General features: G+C 33.9%; 1 long non-coding RNA gene across 1 annotated transcript in view; it reads left to right on the top strand.

The window, feature by feature from the left end:
- Nucleotides 1-16,981, top strand: part of LOC115889703 — a 126,534-nt gene that overhangs the window by 40,689 nt on the left and 68,864 nt on the right. The window contains exon 3 of the long non-coding RNA XR_004051491.1: nt 6,394-6,489. This is a non-coding gene — a long non-coding RNA (uncharacterized LOC115889703). The remainder of the gene's footprint in view (nt 1-6,393; nt 6,490-16,981) is intronic.

Genomic DNA, 16,981 nt, shown 5'->3' with positions numbered 1-16,981 from the left:
CGCGAGGTCGTTCCCAGGAATCGACGACGACGGAGACGATGACGACGCTCCATTGTTTTCGTAGAAGCGTATACTGGGCCCAAAACTGAAATCGAGTACTTTTTCACATATAATGTGGTCATATAATAATAATGTTTATAGTCCAGGATCCGGAAAGTATAACACTGATGGATGGAACATCAATATATGGAATAGGTATCGAACAAGAATACAAGTATCTGGGAATTGAACAAGCATTTAACATCAAAGAAATATTAAACAGAGAACGGGTTAAGGAAGAATATTTTCGCAGATTAAATATTGTACTGAGAACCTGTCTGAAAGCAAAAAATTGTTTCGATGCAATCAATACCTGGGCAGCACCTGCACTCACGTTTACATTTGGCATTCTGCCGTGGTCTACCACTGAGCTAAAACATCTGGATCAAAAAGTCAGAACAACACTCACTAAATACAGGATACACCATCCAAAATCTGCCTTTGAAAGATTATACTTACCAAGAAGCGATGGAGGAAGATCTCTTATAAATCTTGAACTTGCACACCTGAAGCAGAAAGAAAGCCTCATCAAATATTTTCATGCGAAACGTTCTACTACCATACAAGCCATTATCAAAGCAGACAAAAATCTGAGTGCACTAAATCTAGCGCAACAACTAGTAGAAACATACAAAGCAAGGACACAACAACTAAAATCAGATTGGGCGCAAAAAGCACTCCATGGGAGGTTCGCTGCCAGTATTGAACAGCAGGATGTAAGCAAGACCATGTCAGTCACCTACCGTGGGATACCTCTTCCCAGAAACAGAGAAGGAGCATTGGCGGCGATACAAGAACATATAGAAAATATATACTAAAAGAAGACGTACCGTCAACAACATGTCGGTTAGGTTGCCCTGCTCAAAAAAGTATACAGCATATCATTACAGGCTGCACATCACTAGCATCAACCACATACCTTAGCAGACACGATAACATGGGGAAAACTTTACATCAAGCACTATGTCTTAAACACAAACTGCTACAAACCTACACACCGGACTACAAATACACACCTTTGACAATACTACTAAATACCAGCTACAAAATACTACTACTCGGCACAACATCGCTAGTACGAAAGGTTATGTCTCCATAATGAACAGCACGCTTTGTATCTTGGTATGGGATGTCTATATAACATAATATATATAATAAAACATAATAATAGAGAACGTCAACAATTTATTTAGACCACGAGCCGCCACTGCAAATGCTAATACACTTATGACAATATTGCTAACTCTCTCTGTACTGTGAGAACACTTAAGTAAATAAGTTTTCTAGTGCAGACGTGGTAGAACCTTTATTTTCAATAATATATTATCAATGTAATGCATACTGAAAGATGGGGCCAACAGCGGTTCTTATAAGAAGAATTTTTCTATTACTTCAACACTTATATGAGTTTCTATAGTGTAACCACGCTCAATATTTATCAACTGCTAAATGATAGTTTTGTCAACCATCTGTGCGTTATTATCAAATACCTACTTGTAAATACAAAACGGCCATTAAGCTGAAATTAATGTACAAATTGCCCAGTTAGATGCAGGCGAAAATATTTAATTACCATTAACACTATAAATTACAGTAGAGGAACGGCAATTTGTAGTATCTAATGACAATTATGTGCCACGTAAATAAATGTATTTGTCGAATTTTGATAAGGCTACTTCAATAGTCCATTATGTAATTACCTGCGAGTCGAAGACAAACAAAAAAAGCAAGCGTGATAATGTCTTTAGGATTCCTATGGTTACCTTGTTATTTTGAGGTTAAGTGTGTTGTGTCGATAACTTTTGTACATCTATACATAAATAATTAATCAAATAAGTGTGTAATTCTTTAGTTATTATTCAATCTAAATCTGCCTTTGTATGTTATTAATATTCTTGATTTTGGTCTCTACTTTTCTGCTATCAATTTTGTTCTTGGCTACTCTATTGATTTTAGTGGCGTTATATTTTCCCAAATTGTTAAAGTGTCCTTAATTGTTTTATTGTTTATTCTAGTACATATTTAGATCATTGCCTAATACAAACGAACCTATGACTGATCCATTGATGCAAAAACTGCCGTACGCAAGGGATAAAACAAAAACCGTTACACCCCTTATTTTTGGCGCCCAACGTGAGACTCATAGATCTTGTGTTTTTTTCATTATTTAAAGCTTATGGAAATTCCAGTATGTTAACTAAGTTAATTTGTTCTCTAAGCCTATCCAATGATGCATACATAGCTTTGTAAAGCCATTCAACAGGGTGATTCAAACTTAGTAAATTCGCTCAAAGAAGGATATTTTGTTTTTTCCCGTATAATCGACAGATGAAGACTTTAAGTTTTAATTTAAAAAGAGATTAAAAAGTCAAATAATTTGACTAGAAGAACTTTGAATCATCAAAATCGCCTCACTTGAGCAAAATACATCGTATTTTAAAATAAATTAATTTTTAAGGTGTTCGTCTTTCATAGCTGTCAGTGTATATGTATTTCCTCTATATAATCCCTCGTTGTCTCCATACAAAGTAAATTCACTAAATATGTTAAAACTTGAAGAAAAAATTATGTAAGTCAAAATAAGTAATGTCATTAAAGGTTCACTCGTCATACTTTACGGCCAAATATTTTTTTCCTTGTGTCATTAAAGCTAACCCACCGTATCTGGTATTACATAAAATTTCGCATACAACCTCTAATGGCACAATAACTAGCATTTTTTTCTCGTCGCACATACACACACACACACACACTACAAACTCATACACCGGATATTGCGGGCATAATCAGATTCAAATTATGAACATGTGTAGTAGCGCGATTGTGGGCAAATTTTTTCCTCTCTTTCGAACTTTTTCCCACCCTAAGATAACCTACTTAACGCTATTTATTCCGTGTAGGCTCATTGTATATTTTAGTTCATTCATTCAAGTTAACAGTCCATATTTTCTAGTCCTACCGCGTCGATTAAATGGTAAGGAGGTTGATTCTTTCATTCAAGAAATTGATTTGTCAATAATCTCGTACTAGGCCATTAAGAGTTCAACAACTAAGAAGTAATTTTGAAACAAACTTTTAGTAGTAAATATTAGCAATCACTGGAGCTTATAAGTGAATGTTAACGTTCAAACATTCGCTATTAATTTCTTATTACTACTCATTAAAATCTTACTATTCGGATATTTATGATCAAAGCCGATCGATATAGCAGCTGGCTAAAAATTTGACCTGAGACATTCAATTTTAAAATCAATACATTCAAACTAATGAAATTAGCAATATAATTAAAAAATGGAGAATTACAAAAAAAATCGAAACGAAAGCAACTCCTGGACACCTGGAAAGAAGGATGGACAACAGACGGACCACAAAAATTACAGCACGAAGAATTAGGAGACCTAGAGGACGACCTAACCTGAGATGGGACGATGATATTAGGAAATTAGCAGGAATAACTTGGGCACGCATAGACAACAATGGGCCCAACTACAAAGAGAGTATTTAAGTATGTAAGGGATACTACACCATAATTGGAAATGGTTGAATAAGCTGAGAATGATGATGATGAGAATGATAAAATAAATTGCTGCATCTTGGTTATTACTTTATCGGCGTAGTAGGACTAAAATGAACGAATATACATGCAAACAGAATCGGTATTTATTATGTACCAGCTGTCTGTCTTCCATCCGGCCTATTACGTTTTATTTGCGCTGTTCTTAAGATCCCTAAACTACGTATTAACTCGGTTTATATATAGGTCGTCATCAATAAACAAACATAAATAAATATTGACTAAAAATTTTCATCAAAAATTCCTTTTTTTTTCGGGTATTAGTCCCTCTTTTAATGTTTTTTTTTAGATTGGCGCCGATATAGCAAACAATAAAATTCATAAATTATGTAAATACACATGAGGACAATGCGCATATATATTGTTTTAAATAATCATCCACTGGGATATTTTTATTATTTTTTTTAACTTCCTTTGCTTAATCATGTTATGTGGATTAGATTAATAATTTAAAGCTGGCTACCGCCCCATTCTACTGAGACCTTTAGAGATCTATTGTGGTTAACTTCTAATATATGAAGAAGAATATAAGAATATTGAAGTGTCTGTTAAAATATGTTAACGGTGTAGAAAAAAATATAATTTTCAGTGTAATTAGCAATGCGAAAGAGTAGCTCATCCGGTGTATGTCCGGAAACTAGTGCCCTTGACAACACACACCACATACGCACAGAAACGCCATAAGCAAAAAAAATGAAACGAAAAATGTGCGGAAGAGTTCAGGCCAGCTAGCTCATATTATGTATGAATGGCGTAACGATGTAGTACGTGTATGTTACATCGCTACAAGTGCCACAATACGCACGTCTGTCTGTCTCTGTTCGTTGACTAATGAGGGGTCGGCGAACTTTGCGGTAATCTCATTAGAGGAGGACATTTAATATTTAAAAGTCCGACTACGGCGGGACCTGTGGCGTCACTCCGTGTTGCTTACCGTTCGTCGCCGGAAAACCGTAACGGAAAAACCTAGATAGCGAGCGAGTACTTTCTTTTAGTAGACCGAATGTACAGTCTGTTTAGCCTGATTTTTTTCCGGTTGATAAACTCGCTCATAAACTTTTCGTAGAATGTAAACTTGGTGCTTTAAACATTATTTTATTCGGAATAGGCAAGTTTCGTGTCTTTCAATATCATTGTCATTAAGCAGGTTTCAACCTAATTACTTGATACTTTGTTTTTATATATAAAATTTATACACTCCATCTCTATTGGGAAAATATCTGAAGAAGTTTTTTTATAGGTTTGATCTCTCCATTATGATTAAATTAAAAGTTATACAAGGAGAATTAATTCTGAACTCCAGAAGGTAGAGACAAACTTTAATTCAAAATGGCCGCAGAGTTACGCCAACATTTGATATGAAATTTTTCTCTCTACGATGTGAAACATGATTTGTGAAGGGTCTAAAGTTTAGAATTTTTTTTATATGTTAAGAAAATTTTTTAAACTAACTACTTTTTATTAAATTTTCTTAATTTCCTTTGCATTGTAAGGTATTAAGGTTTAATGTATGCTATACAATGAAAGTTTTCTTCATTTAAGAAGAATATCTTCTTCTTAAATGAATTAGTTAATTAGAGCTCGTCACTGCGATCTGTTTTTATTTTTTATGTAACATTCCAATCTAAAAACTATCGTTCTTATTTTCTTTAGATATTTGAGAGGCATGGCATAGGCAAGTTCGGTCTTCCGGTATTCCGGTACCAGGACCGGTACTTTTGAAATATTCCGGTATCGGTATCGCCTTTTACAAGACCGGTATATACCGGTTTCAGTACCGGTACCGGAAGACCATTTTAAATCGGTCCCGAAAGACCGGTTTCAATCGGTACAGATAAATAGATTTATGATAATATTATTATGAAAATCAAAAAACCTGTATAAAACGATTTCGTTTCCGGTTTTTGTGCAAAGCTGAAGTGTGTTCTACTCTAAGTACTTTATGATAAAAAAAAACGGCGTCACGCCGATATTCAATAGCGTCTACTCTATTATTTAAAATATGTAAAATAGCATCTTATTTCCGCTCCATTTATATCCCGAAGAACAGCAGCTTCCAGTACTTTTTTCATTTTTCATAAGTAAATAGAATGTTGGACAAGAAATCAAAAATATGTCGGAAATGTGAACATAAACAATAAGAATCTTAAGTTGGATCAATAAGATTATAACGGTAACGGATAGATTTACGATATATTCCGAGAAATCTAATTTATCTCTCAAAATACCGTATTTAATTATTACGTTACCGTATTTACTTAACTTTACAGGCGTGAGAACTTTCTATTTATATTTTTTAATACGGTATCATGAGGTATATGCTCATTGGCACAAATGGTCTTTCCGATATTCCGGCTCATCCGGTCCTCCGGTCAAAACCCGGTATACCGTCAGTATCGGTCCCACAGATCTAATTGTATACCGGTTATAGGGCCGGTATTTTGTGGTAGCGGATACCGGTACTGAAATCTTAGGACCAAACGTCCCTAACATGACAACGATATAATGTGTTGAGGGCCGCGTTATTTTGACAACTTTGACAGTTAGCGGCGTTACACACTGGAGTAACAATCAATACGCAACAAGCAAGATACAAAACATAATACTGACAGTATAAGTACAAATGACCTAATGTCGCACACTGAACCACCGGTATATTGCATTCAGACAATGTTGCGTTGCTTCGGTGTGCGAGACAACTCTTGATCTTTAATATGTTGTCAATAATGTGTCATTTTTTTACTTTACATATTTTCTAATAAAGTTTTTCTTTTTTTCAGTTATCATGATTGCTTAACGGAGATTATCTACAGTGCTATTACCCCTATTACCGTATACGACAGATGACGTAGACAGTATACATCCTTATATATCAGGTACGATCCCTAAATATTTTGTGTTTTTGTTTTCCATATAAAGGTTGATTCTCACTATACCTTCCATATCAGCTCCCTTCCGTTTCCCATCATGAAGTATTATACCATGTAAATGAATAGGACAATGCACACTATCCGTTCCGTTTCCCTTCCGTTCCATATTCTTTCCTTCCGTTCACTTTTTTGGCGGACGGACTGAAGCGTATCGGAAACAGCGTTGTCAAGTTCTTACATTTGTACCAGCTTTGTTAATAATTTGCTGATATTTGTTTATTCTTTTGCCTCTTAATAAAATCTATTACCTTTTTCAAAAGATACAAATTTTTAAAATAAAACTTTCGTAACGATATAAATTGTACAATAAAAATTATGGAACTGATACGGAACGGGAGCTTACGTATAGCGTCAATACAATAAAAATACGGAACGAATATGGAATGGATATGGAATGGAAACGGAAGGTATAGTGAGAATCAACCTTAATCTGTCCAACGGAAGGATTCCTGACAGTGACGCGACGGTTTGTTGTGTTTTTTCTTTTATTTTTGGATATCTTCTGTCGAAATCTTCCCTAAGACGTTGGACAGATCAGAATTGATACCCCAGAGAAATAATATAAATCATTACTTTTCCAAACCAAGATACCGCATATAATATACGGAGGGATCAACAATGATTGAAAAAGTTGGCTATTGTGATTTTCTTATTTGGTTGGCAAGAAATTTAAAAACTTCGAATATTAATCGGCTGTTACCACCAGAATCAAAACAAACCAATATAATTAAAAGGCAAGACGTACTTTTACATGGGCTTATCCTATTGTTCTGCTTCTGGTTAACAATATTTTGAAATCGTCCAACTACGTTTTTAATTTATAATAAATAATTAAACCGTGCTCAAAATTGCAATTTTATATATTGATTAAATGTTACTTCCCCGATCACGTTCAATTTCAAATCTTGTTTTGAACACTCTCGAATAATTGTAATTTCTTACATTGAATGAATTTCTTCATGAATGATTTCACAAATAAGTACATAGTCAAGACTTGTACATTTTTAAGAAGATATAGAAATGCTACATAATTTGCTAAAATTTTTCGATTAATAATTTTACAGCATTAATTCTAATCCTCTAAAATAGCATGGTCAACTATTATTTGAATCATTATTGATTTCTTCTTACATTAGGTCAAACCATTTGCTTTTAATGTCTGGACGCATTATACTGACATCATCAGCTTGACGATGTCTCAACATGGTTAGCAATAACTGGTTGTAATGTGTAATAATCCTGGTTGTGTAGTAATGTGTAGTAATCTGGGTGTAATAATCCATGGTTGTTTTGGACTATTATCGTAAATTTGTGTAACTCTCTGGTCTAGAAAAACCACGAAAGAAAAAATGAACCCTAGGCTAACGGCTAGTACATCAAATCTAATGGAATTTACTTTATGCGCAATCAACTGTAACTTAAAACGTTTAAACTGCCCATTTGGCCTACTTAACAATGCTTTGTTGCTCCTTTATGAACCTAATTTGCCGGTTATATATATAATATTTATTTATAACTAGACTAGAATTCCTCAGAAACGTCCCAAATTCTTTATTGGTCGGCGTAAACACAAAACGCGACTATGAGTATTTATATGTTTGACGGTGTGGGTGTTGGCGGATATATTTTCATATTTAGTGTCTAAAAATACGATAAGAATTTAATTTGGGTTCGGCAATTAATTGTTATCTGGCTCTGATATAAGTCCTGTTTTAATGAACACTGAAACTATTACTTTACAGGAAACAACTTTTTGTAATGTCACTGAGGTTAGAATCTAAGGACACTTTGTAAATCGCTACGCGTAAAATAAATTCGTAACCATAAATATAACTTAAAGTAATCCTGGTATTTCGCCACTGAAAGACAATCATAACAAATAGAAAAGTTATTTTTTGTAAAATGCCACTATGTAGAATCTGCACTATGTAGAACATTAAATGCTTAAGAGTATATTACGCTGTACTGTTCGGGTCGCTCTCAGGGGTCGGGTATAGTGGGCGAGTGGCCTAAGGAACTATACAGGGTGATCCGAACTGTATTCCGGAAACTTCGGCCGCATATTCTGCAGATCAAAATAAGTAAAAAAGTTCGTATAAATGTATGTCCTAAAATGCTTAGTTTCGGATACACAGGGTGTAGAAATTTCATTTTTATTTTGATTTTTTCTAAATAATTTCTGCAGTAACGTCAATATGTCGATGAAAATTGGTGTCTGGAAGTTTTTTGACATGAGAAATTTGATTTTAATGTCAATATGACTCCTACTAGTAGAGTGCGCCACCTACATATTTTTAACTGGTTTGAAGAGTAATGACTGAGCAAAAAAATATACATTTACGACGTTTTTTACGTAAAAAATGTCTCTTGGTAAAAATCGCTACGAGTATTGGTTTTCAAGATATTTGGAATCGAAATTATCAATACCTGTCATAATTGACATATATTAAACATGTTGATTAAATAGTTATTAGACTGAGATCATAAATTTAAAAGTTTGTGTGCCAAAAGTTCAACAAAAACTGTTTTATCATCATTTTTTTGAAGAAAAATTTATGATTAATTTAAAAAAAATAAAAATTTCCCAAATTTATTATTTCAGCGAAAGAACTATTTACTCAACGTGTTCGTTTTTCGTCAATAATGACATGTATTGACTATTTCCATTCTAAATACAGTAGAACTCGGTTATAACGAACTTGAAGGGACCAAAACATTTGTTCGCTATTGCCGAGTGATCGTTATATCCAGTTTTTTGTTAATTTATATTTTTTTGAAATAAAAAACTACATACGTATTAAACATCATAAAAAAAACTGTATTTCAAAAATGTATACATATGTGCTACATAAGTACATATATTAAAAAATGCAGGAAAATCCATACTGTATGAAGTTATGTATCCATAATGCGGAAAACAAACTGGCACACATAATGAGAAATATAAACGCATAAATGCAGATTAAGGTATGTAGGTAAATAAATAAATAAATACATGATACATAATATGTATGTAAATTATAAAAAATACGTATCAGATGTATTCTAATGTACAAAAGAACCTGCGAAACTTTAAACATTGCCTAATTACTTTTTGGTAAAAAGTAGTCGGTCATTTTGTTTTGAACCTTATTTTTAATAAAAGTTTGTTTTTCTATGTAAGAATACAAGTTATCATATGCACTGAATACACTAGAATCGGCACCAGAATAGTGTAAGAACTGTGAAACTGCAGTCATTGAATGAAGAGTTTTTGAAACGGTTGGTACTTCGTCACTTGGTTCATCTTCTCCATCTTCATTTTCTGAATCAATGGCGAGATCAATGGTTTCAGCCTCTGGCGTCATTAGTTCAACATCGCTTGGAAGTTCAGTCGTTACTGCATTTTCATCGATTGATACAAAGTCTGTACTACCAAACACCAACGACTTAAACGCCCGAAATTCGTTTAACTACTAAAACTGACTACGATTTATTATTGCCGTGGGTGGCGTGATATTACTGCTACGTGATTGGCCAGGACAGTAAAACATATGCTCGCTAATTTGTTCGCTATAACCGATCCGACCTGCGATTTTTTCCGATAAAAGAGTTCGTTTAAACCGATTGTTCGTTATAAATGGCTTCGTTATATCCAGCCATAAAAAGCACGTGTTTATATGGAAACATAATTCGTACTTGATCAATTGTTCGTTAAAACCAAGTGTTCGTTGTTCGTTATAACCCGGGTTCGCTATAACCGAGTTCTACTGTATCTTGAGAACGGTTGCTCGTAGCGATTTTTACAAAGAGATATTTTTTGCGTAGAAAGTCGCAGAGATGTATATTTTTACCCTCTGTAGTTTTATACAGGTACGGACAAAAGTTATTACGCTTCAAAACAGTTAAAACATATGTAGGTTGCGCCCTCTACCAGCAGGAGTCATATTGACATCAAAATCAAATTTCTCATGTCAAAAAACTCCTAGACACCAATTTTCATCCAAATATTTACGTTACTTCAAAAATTATTTGGAAAAAATCGAAATAAAAATGAAACTTCTATTTTATAATAATATAAAATTTATATAATTTCTTATCTCCGAAACTCAGCATTTTAGGACACACATTTATACGAACTTTTTTACTTGTTTTTATGTGCAGAATATGCTGCCGAAGTTTCCGGAATACAATTCGGACCACCCTGTATATTATATTTCAGAAATCTGCCTAAGGCTTAGCCTGATCCTGTCGTATTAAGCCACATCCAAAATTCCAAACACGGGTGCTTTGATTAAGGCTTGATTATGGTTTGTAGAGCTTCAGCATTTGCCATAAAATAGCGAGCAATTTGTTACAAAACCATATAAATTATATATCATTGTAATCACAAAACTTCAATCTATTTCCGCATTGTAACGGAATTTTAAATTATATCTTTATTTTCGAGAAAATTGAGTCCAAATAAAAGTAATATTTTGTTGATGTTTGACCATCAAAATCTTAAAAATAAAGAAGTTGTCTAAAAATGTGCTACAATACGGATATAGTATAATCCTTTATCTTTAATTTCCTTCTTCATTTGTGTAAAAATACCTAGCCAGTTTTACATAAAACGTTAAATGCCGAACGCTTATTTTGTTACTTTTTCGGACTAGTGAAATGGACTCTTAACATTTCAAGGGGCATTTCTCCATTTGTGGCAGAAGCAAAAAAAAGTAAAAAAATATATTTAAAATCTATAAATACAGATACAAATATAAATATTTTAATGTAATGTAAATTACAGTAAATGTCGAGGTAAGGTCTTCTTTTTGCTGCTAAGGCTAATTTGGACAGGGCCTCCTTTGTTTAAACGGAATCCAAATCGCGGCACTAATCATTGTCAAAGGCTTATATATCGACTTGGAATGTGCTTAAATCGACTTTTACTCACGAGTTATACGATCTCACCCAGCCTCGAACGAGCAGCAGAGTCAAGTGTGTGTCAATAGATTTTACACTCTTGCCACGAAACAATAGCACGAGAGAATTTCCAGACAGTCACCATCTATTCGTCATCTACTCGCATCGCTTTATTTTGATCTATCGAGAACCGGGGTTGTGACGCAGCTAGGTCCGAGAGCGTCTATTAAATCCGATGACCTTCAGTCCCAACCCAACCAATCAAATGATACAACGCGCACTAACGTCCACTCCCATACGGTCGTGGCTTGGTCGCTCTACGACACGTAATACCATTAAATCTAATGATACAACGCGCATTGCCGTGTCCTGGCCGTTGGCTGGTCGCTGCGGCCTGGTCGTCAGTGCGTTTGAGCTCTAAAGATTCAGAGGTAGCTTCTGAGTTAGTAGCTCTATCGTGAAAACTAAATAAAAATTTAACTAGCTAAAGCATTATCGTTTTGATAATCTTGACAGATTGTTTCGTTTTTATTCTAAATTATTGTATTATTTTTTTATAGATGGGAAACGCCTTTAGGGCCAGAGTGTGGGGATCTCCCTCATGTGAGAGGGCCTACCCACTAAAAAGCCATCTGTGCTCTAAGCTCGCCAATCTAGGTACCGCCGGCGCCGAAGGCATTTCATCAAGATTAGAGACTTATCATTCTTCTATGGTCTATTGGTCTTGTCTGTACCCAGATCTTGTCTTTTTTGTCCTTCGCCGTTTTCTTCATAATGTTCCTTAACATACCGCAGATCGCTTCAATATTTTCATTCGATGATGTTAGAAGGTTTCCGACGTTTACTCTAGTAATCTTCGTGCGCGTGACACTCAAATAGTGTGTGGTTAGCCGAGTCTGACTCCTCGCAATACCAGCATGTAGGAGAGTCAGCCTTGCGGATCCTGTGCAGATACTCGCCAAATACTCCATGGCCAGTCATGGCTTGCGAGATGTAGTAGTCCGTGTTTGCTTGGTCTCATTTTATCCAATCTTTAATATTGGGTATGAAAGTCTTTGTCCATCCTCTATAGGCTTCCCATCGTATCTCCCATTGCTCTAGTACCATGTTTCTGGCTTCTTTCCGGAAGGAAGTTTCATTTTTATATATTTGATTTCTTTCCTGGATCAGTAGACTGATTGGAGGTATCTTAGCAAGACACAGTACCGCTACTGTTGCACATGTGCAGATATTGCGGAGACAAATTATTGTATTATTTAAGAACTACATTTCTTACCTATCCTTCAGATAAACAGTTTTGTACTGAACACTATGGAAATATTTTTCTTAATTTAAGATAAGAAATATACGGTGAAACGATTGTACAGGGACAGCTTGTATATTTCAGGAAATATTGTGAGTGTAGTGGCAAAATAAATTCCTATACTTTAGTATTATAAAAAATATTTTTAAGTTAAAATCTATGTTCTCATCTCTTCATAAATAGGGGAAACTAAGTATGACCACCAGATAAGTGTTTAACTGACAAATGAACTGAAATCACAGATCTAAGCTTGTATTTCATACAAACACGAGGACATATAGGTATATTGCATACAATCCTAAGTTAGGTCTATCCAACCACTCAAAGAAGATTTCGACAGCCGACATTCAAAAAATGACAGAAAATACTATTTGAATGTGCATTAAAATGACAGACACAACGGTCACTTTCAGGGATTATCCAGTTGACTATACATTGTTCTGATGGACCGATTTCGATGATTTTTTAAGCAATGTGCAGCTGAACTATTTGACATTTTGCAATCTTTTTAGACTAAAAATTAAAGCTCTCATTGTTTATTGTACGAGGAAAAGCTATATGTTGCTATTTAGACGAAAGTTGGAAACACTCTGTAGAATAGTTTAACAAAGTAATGGATTTAAAACCCCTTTACCATCATGGTGCATCTTTTCTCAATAATTTGTTTTATGATTCATTTAGATATTTTTTTTATAGAAGATATTGGCTTTTGAAGAAGATTTTAGCATTTGTTGCCTCTGCTTTTGAACCTAATTATCACACCTATGAAATATTTTTTTTTTTGTTTTTGTAATGTAGTATACATTGACAAGTCATATTATTATTGTTTGTTTGCAGAGATAGTTTTAAGTCCAGCAGTTTGGTCAGCTTGTTTTATTTTAATTGAACAAGATAGAGATCAACTTTTGTACTTAAAACGATCTTTGCTGGAGTAACTCCCAACAAACTTAGATATATAGATATATATATATATATATATATATATATATATATATATATATATATATATATATATATATATATATATATATATATATATATATATATATATATATATATATATATATATATATAAATACGCCTTTTCAATGACACTGATATTACAAAAACAATGACAATTACCTATTATGCAGTGACCAAGAATCTCTAAATTCTGAAGTAAGTTATATTAAAACCGATTTCCCTCAGAATCGGTTAGTATAAATACTTACTTTTTCTAATCCCTAGACAATATTATATCCAATTGCAAATTTGACTCATTTGGTGCGCCAGCCTGAGGAGAATGCTATCTGTCTCTTGACAATTCCATATGTGAATGGAACATCGGAGAAGATCAGGCGAATTACTAATCAGTATGAAATTAAAACTGTTGTTAAATCTTGGACTACTCTAAGAAGTGTCCTAACAGAAACAAAACCGGAATCATGAAACCAAAAAGAGAGTACATCTACCAGGTACCTTGCGAGTGCGGTGCGTCGTATATTGGAGAGTCAAAACGTCCTCTCCAAGTACGACTTGACGAACATAAAAAACATACGAAAGAAACCATGAAGTCGGGCATTGCAGATTATGTGTGGCCCAAGCACCAGAACATAAAATGGTCGGAAGCCCGGGTTGTCCACAAATAACCCCATTGGAAAAAACGCAAATTCAAGGAGGTCGTATTCATTTTTAGCAATAAATCTTTAGCAATCCAAGTATAGAAATTTCAACAAGACGGCAACCACTCATAAAACGCTCCAATGCAGGTATTCTTAGTGGAGAACCTCATGCTTGACTGTATATAAGCTCAGTAGTTTTAGGATTTAGTTTAGTACACACATACTTGATAACAGCCAGTGATACTTCTGACCGAAACGTTGTGTAAGCAGAATAAATACAGACATTGGAAGTCCGAACTTCTTTTAGTTTTAATGAGAACTATGTCACAGGTTTGTTGATGAGGATCAAAAGCAAAAAACGTCCTTTTAATGGTAAAATTATTGCAAATAGTTACTGTCTTCTTGAAAAGCGAATATCTCCCAAAAAATGAACCTATAGAAATGAGTGAAAAAACTAACTATCGACAAAGGATGCATTTTGTTGATAAAGTGGTTTTTAAATTTCTTACTTTGTTAAACCATTCCAGAGAGTGTTTCAAAGTTGTTCTTTTGTCAAAATAACAACATTTCATTTTTCCTTTAATTTAACAACACTTTAATTTTTAATTTAAGAAGCTAAAAAGTTAAATAATATGTCTACACGTTGCTCAAAAATCATCAAAATTGGTAGACTAGAATAAAATATATTGAGCTTTAAAATTCATAAAAGGTGTCTCTTTTTCGTGCCAGTTAGTGTATATAAATTAATCGAAAATATTTTCAATAGTATCAAACTTTTTTAAGTTGGTAAAAAGTTCTAGCCCCATAAAAAAAGCATCTCCTGCGTCTCTCACTCTTCAAAGTCCGACAAACTTCCTTAGATATTATAATATTGCCAAATATAGATGAGTTCCAGCTTTTTGTTTTTCATGCATCACATGACGTTGTGATTAACCCAGTTAGAGTCATCTTTTGTTCGACGCCCATATATTTTGACTAATCGAATGACTATTATCACCAAAACATGGTGTATCATCGAATATTATTACGGGAAATATGTGAATGATTCAGTGAATCATAGTTTTGGATAAAGTCCATTGAGAGCTTGGGTGTAACGTGTAATTTGGAGAAACTGATACGGAATAGTCATATGAGCATGTATCTATTAGATTGGAATTGTGGACGGAAGCCAACTTTTATCACATTCATTAATGACTAGTATATTTAATACAGCATATTATTTATTGTCATCTTTCAAAAAAGCAGATATTTTACTGGGTGCAATGAATAGGCATTATAAAATTCAGGAGGTGAGAGCTTGTAAAAAATATGGCGTTTTCTTATAACATTTTTCGATATGACGTTTCTCTAGAAAGTGTGTGACCAAAACCAAGCATAAAATAGTTGACGTTAGAAAATTTAAAATTTTGAAACTTTAAGTAGAATTCTTGTTTAGGTATATTTTGCAGGTCTTAAACTCTATTAGAAAAACTAAATCGATGCGAGTCTGTACCAATAATGTCGCTTCCTTTATTATTGGAACATCACCTGTAGAGGAGATAAATATTTTTTTTTATTTTGGAAGAGTATAATCTGAACTAACGAAGGCACAGAGCGAGATATCATAAATATAATAAACAAGGCCAAAATGACATTTGGAATACAGATCTAGACAGTACTCTCAGTTTACCAAACTTATAAATTTCAATTCAAATGTCTGCAGTATTGCTATCTATCGCAGGCACACCGCATTTAATTTACAAAGTCAAGTATTCATAAATCGCTGTCGGCGAAAAATTATAGAAATATTCTGGCCAAACACTATTAGAGATAAGGATTTATGGAGCTTAACCAACTTGAGGCAGGTGTATAATGAGATAATAATGAGATCAAACTGAGAAAATTGAGGTGGAGTACAAATTAAGGCGAAGCTGTAACAACATTATTGGTACAGCTATTTAGTCGAATCCATAAAGCAGTAGAAGAACTGGTCGTCTAAAGACACACGTGGCAAAGAACAATTAAAAATTGGTCAAGTGCGAGTCGGACTCGCGCACGAAGGGTTCGGTACAATTCATTATCTATACAACATTAGACACTATATTATGATAAACTTTTTTTCTGATTTAGCTGAAATTTTGAATGCGCGTCTAAGTAATTTAAAAGAAAATGAAGAAGCACATTACTAAAAATTGTATTAATCAATAATAAATATGTAAAAAGTAAAAATAAATATGTGAAAATATGTAAAAATTAAAAAAAAACGATTAAAAAAAAGTCGCCTTGACTAGGATTCGAACCTGCCTTACTACGGCTCCAACGTCATAGCAGTATAAATTCCTAACGCTTTAACCACGCGGCCACCGAGGACTTGAAAGATTCTATGTAAAATTTTTACTTAAAAGATAATGTTTAGAGACAGTACTATTTTATTTATAAACATTTATTTAATTCTGTTTTTAGTATTTGTTCTTATAGCGACAACATAGATTCATTATCTGTAAAAATTTCAACTGTCTAGCTAGAAGGGTTCATAAGATAGACCTTTGTGACCATGACGGACGGACGGACAGCGAAGTCTTAGTAATCGGGTTCCCGTTTTTATCCTTTGTGTACAGAACCCTAAAAAGGAGATCGAAACAATAAACCGATCATGGCAAGATTTTAAATC

The sequence above is a fragment of the Sitophilus oryzae genome, unplaced genomic scaffold, assembly GCF_002938485.1.
Source record: "Sitophilus oryzae breed Bouriz unplaced genomic scaffold, Soryzae_2.0 scaffold_829_pilon_pilon, whole genome shotgun sequence".
In the NCBI taxonomy this organism is placed as follows: domain Eukaryota; kingdom Metazoa; phylum Arthropoda; class Insecta; order Coleoptera; family Curculionidae; genus Sitophilus; species Sitophilus oryzae.
The sequence above is the reverse complement of the archived record's forward strand: the minus strand, read 5'-3'. Positions and strand labels throughout refer to the sequence as shown.